Source organism: Poecilia latipinna, unplaced genomic scaffold, assembly GCF_001443285.1.
Source record: "Poecilia latipinna isolate Pla-1442-1.1 unplaced genomic scaffold, P_latipinna-1.0 Scaffold4325, whole genome shotgun sequence".
Lineage (NCBI taxonomy): Eukaryota > Metazoa > Chordata > Actinopteri > Cyprinodontiformes > Poeciliidae > Poecilia > Poecilia latipinna.
Window position 1 is genome coordinate 10,715 of NW_015116941.1, and position 3,856 is coordinate 14,570.

A 3,856-nucleotide genomic window follows, 5' to 3' on the forward strand; every position below is an offset into this window, starting at 1 on the left:
GAGGGCGCCCTCCAGTTTTACTTTGAGTTGTGCAGTAAAAGTTCACCAGACAAAATAAAAATGCTTCAGAATATCAGATTCTGTTAGACATATTATTTACAAAAGTCAACAGGCCTCTTCCTAAAACTATGGCTTTTTAATAATGACTTAGTTCTAACAAACACCTTTTAATTCAAGACTCAAAATGTTTACTAGAAAGTATTTTGTTTTTTGTTTTTTTAAGTTAAAATAATCCTGCATTGATAGTCACACCTTTTACAGTTTCTATTGAATTATAGAGCTATTGAAAATGAATTACTTTTCATTTTCCTTTTTCTATGCAGCGAAACAAAGTGTGAAATAAAGGAACAGCTTCAAATTCTCTCCAGAAAGGTTTGAGTTGGCGACGCAGGGGAGCCGCCATGTTGGATTTTGATGTTGGCTAGTTAAAAACCTGTTTTTCAAAGTAAGAGCCATTTGATTTCTGAGATGTTTGTAATCAATATAAAGTATAGAGCATATAAAGCACCATTTTATCACAGTCTTTAACTTTGCAGCAGCCATTTATTCCTACATTAAACAGCCATATTAAGCCAGACTCAGTTCAAGCTGATGAATCTAAAAAAGGCTCTTAGGTTTGAAAGTATAAATATTAGTGCAAATGGACTCATCTCAATGTGAACAGAACTCTGGACCAAAGTTAGATAAAGTGGTTCTGTCAGTTTGATTTACTTCACATAAATCATCGTTTCTCAGCCTTGGACTTTAAGATCCAATGCTTTACATGTTTTCCCTGCTTCCACAGACCTGACTAAAATAAACAGGTGATTCATTTACCTGGTTTAAGAAGCTCTAAGCCTCCACTGAGTGTTAATGTAGGAGACATTTATTTATGCTCTGATCTTATAGTTTGTATTTGTATGGTTTATATTTCTCCCTCTGTGGCTCATCATTGATGTGACAAAGATAATTATGAACACAGTTTTTATGATTGCCAGACCATAATACATGTTCATCTACTAAACTTCTCTACCTTCCCTCAGGTAAGAACCTGTAAGAAAAAAGTCACTACAGCTGAGTTATAAGATAAAGTTACTATCCTATATGTTGTGTCTATGGCCCTATTGTCAATAGTAATTGATACATTTCTAATTTTCTCTACTTTTTTATGTTAATAACTCCTGAGAACATATTTTAATAACAATCTTACATAATGCAACTACAAGGGTGCTTTTTAAAAACATTGTATCAAAATGGTGTGATGATGTACATAAAAATATTCAGGTCATTTGTTCCTATGTGAATGTGGGAGTTTTAATGAGTAAATATTCATCACTACTGAGGTCTGGACATGGAAGCAAAGGTGAACTAGTGAATTCATTGCTGATTCATAAATTGAAGAACTAGGCAACACGTGTGCAAAATCATAATAAAATACAAAAACATCTGGTTATTCCTGTAAGAAGAGTGTGAGCGTTAAAATAAGTTTCACTGACACAAATTAAATTAAAAAACTTTGGTTGGCACAAACTTTTGCATGAATTAAAAAATACTTTTCAAGACAAATCAGATATCAAACCTGAGTGAGAGACACTAAACTACAGCACCAGCTGTGTTCATAGGATGTTCTTTTTTAACTTACATCATCAGTTCATCCTTATTATTAAATCTTTTTGGGGTTTAAGGCATACAGTTGTTTTTGTTATTTTTATCATGGTCCATAGTTCTCTACATGTACTAGTTTTCATACCAACACATGCAAGTGGTTGAAAAGACTTCAGCTGAGGGGGGAGGATTCATCCACCCTTTGGTTTGGTTGTTACACGTCCTGTAAAGGCATTTCTTCAGGTTCAACTCCAGGGTCGCCATTTCCATTTTGTTCTATGAAACACAAAACAGAATTTTTTCCTCTGATTGTTTGATATCCTAAAGTTACATTATTATTAAGATGACTTGAATAAAAACAGAATTTCTTCTTTCTCTAAATGTCATTTTTAGTTTTTCAGAATATCATCAATCAGCAAAAAATAAATCAAAATAAAGCAGAAAAGTTTTGACTTTTTCTGAAATGATTTGTCTTTCATTTGTTTCCAGATGCTTGTTAAAAAAATAAGAATCCAGAAAGCAAAGCATATTAAAATAAAGATGGAAACATCAACATATTAAATTGAATATGTAATGTATATTCACATGAGGCTGATTAAATTTTCTTTTTGAATATAACTTCTAGGAAGGTGTAAGACATGTCTGACATTAAGCCCTGATTTCTTTTTTTAATTGGTCTGATGTAATTATAATCTCAAACATGTTTTCATTAGCTATAAGCTTCTCTGTTGAAGAAAACACAACAAAGACATATTAGAAGAGAAAATCTGAGTTATGTGTTTGCAATTTTTAATAGTTTTATTCATAGTAATTTAAAAATTAATGTTGTTGGTTTTGTTTTCTTGATTCTTGGCTGTTTTTCTTTAGTGTTGTCTAAATCCGGGGCCACAGGTTGAAACCTCTGGTCTAAACCTTCACATCACTGAAAGCTGGTGAGCCTCGATTAACCCAGTCAGTCACCAGTTCATTTCTGCTTCATCACATTATATAACATCTGTCAGTCAGATTCAGTCACCAACAAGGAGGTTCAGTTTCCTGGTTTGATGCTCAGCTGTGATGTTCAGTGATTACAGACCTGATTAGTTTTTCAATCAGCTGTTAGATAAAAAAAAAGAAAAGAATTAAGACAAATTATCTGGAGTTGTTCTGTTTCCATACCTCGATCATTTCTCCCTTGTTCATGTCGAGAGTTGTTGTTGCTCCGGCATGGAAAACCTGAACACCCTAGAAAATAGACATCAGTGAATATTTAGCTTAACACACAATAAATGAGGTGACAATATTTAATTGGTTTTTGACTGGTAAAAAAATGTTTCATCAACCAGAGGAGCCAGAAAAGCTACAATAACAACAAAGACCTGAAATAGAAAAAAGGAAACTCATGGGTTGGTGTTTTTTTTTCTTTCCAGGCAAACACCAATAGATATTGATAAATATACAAAAGCTGCATAACTTTTCTTACACATGTTTATAAACATGTTTTACTTCTCTTCAGTTTCAGGTCAGTTTTTGCAAACTATTAAAAACTATATTTTCTAAAAAATTGGAATTAAGCATGTATGGAGATAGTCATTAATTCACCAAATACCTGAATGACTAAAAGACAATGACTGACTTACTTTGTTCGCCTCTCTTGCAACGTTCAACACGGTATATGATGAAGCCGAGAAGAAGAGCAACAACACCACCAATAACACCACCAGCAATAACTCCAGCATCAGGTCCTGTGACAAAAAGAGAAAACAAGTTTTTTTTTAACATTCCGGTTTTTAATGTTTTGAATTCTATTTTGCATATTTTTGTATTATTAATGAGATCAAAGTTGTGGACCAACAGTCATCTCGTCATTCAGGTGTCACTATTTACTGTACCACACACACACACACACACACACACACACACACACACAGATGAACCCAGAACCTTTTTATTTTTACTGTCTGACACTAAGTTGCACCAAACGTAGATTTTTTAGGTTAGTTAGGAGGAACAAAAGCTAAACTTTTTGTTTGTTAAATGCCAGTTTATTACTTTTCTTAAATTTAGAAGCTTACATATCAATGTGCCTAGATGATGTCATAGCTGTGTATAATCTTAAAGACTAATTCACATCCTCTTATTTCGAAGTAGGTACAGTTGCAGATGTATATTAAGACAAAAGTCAAAGAAACAACTTCCTCAAAGCAGGAAGATTAGATAAGGAATGAGAAAAAACTGGATTTTCACTAGTTTCTAGTTTGGTTCTTTCTTTGGTTCCTTTGTTCCAGATTTC

The 3,856-nt window shown here is 33.1% G+C and overlaps 1 long non-coding RNA gene across 2 annotated transcripts in view; it reads right to left on the bottom strand.

Moving 5' to 3' along the window:
* Positions 1 to 3,295, bottom strand: part of LOC106942504 (uncharacterized) — a 5,974-nt gene extending 2,679 nt beyond the window's left edge. The window contains exons 1-3 of one of the 2 annotated variants that reach the window (XR_001423642.1): positions 3,204 to 3,295; positions 2,743 to 2,799; positions 520 to 1,860 (exon numbers count right to left, since the gene is read on the bottom strand). This is a non-coding gene — a long non-coding RNA (uncharacterized LOC106942504). Of the gene's footprint in view, positions 1 to 519; positions 1,861 to 2,742; positions 2,800 to 3,203 lie in introns of those variants that run through there. The other variant, XR_001423641.1, reaches the window with a different exon arrangement.
* Positions 3,296 to 3,856: the final 561 nt, after the last annotated feature.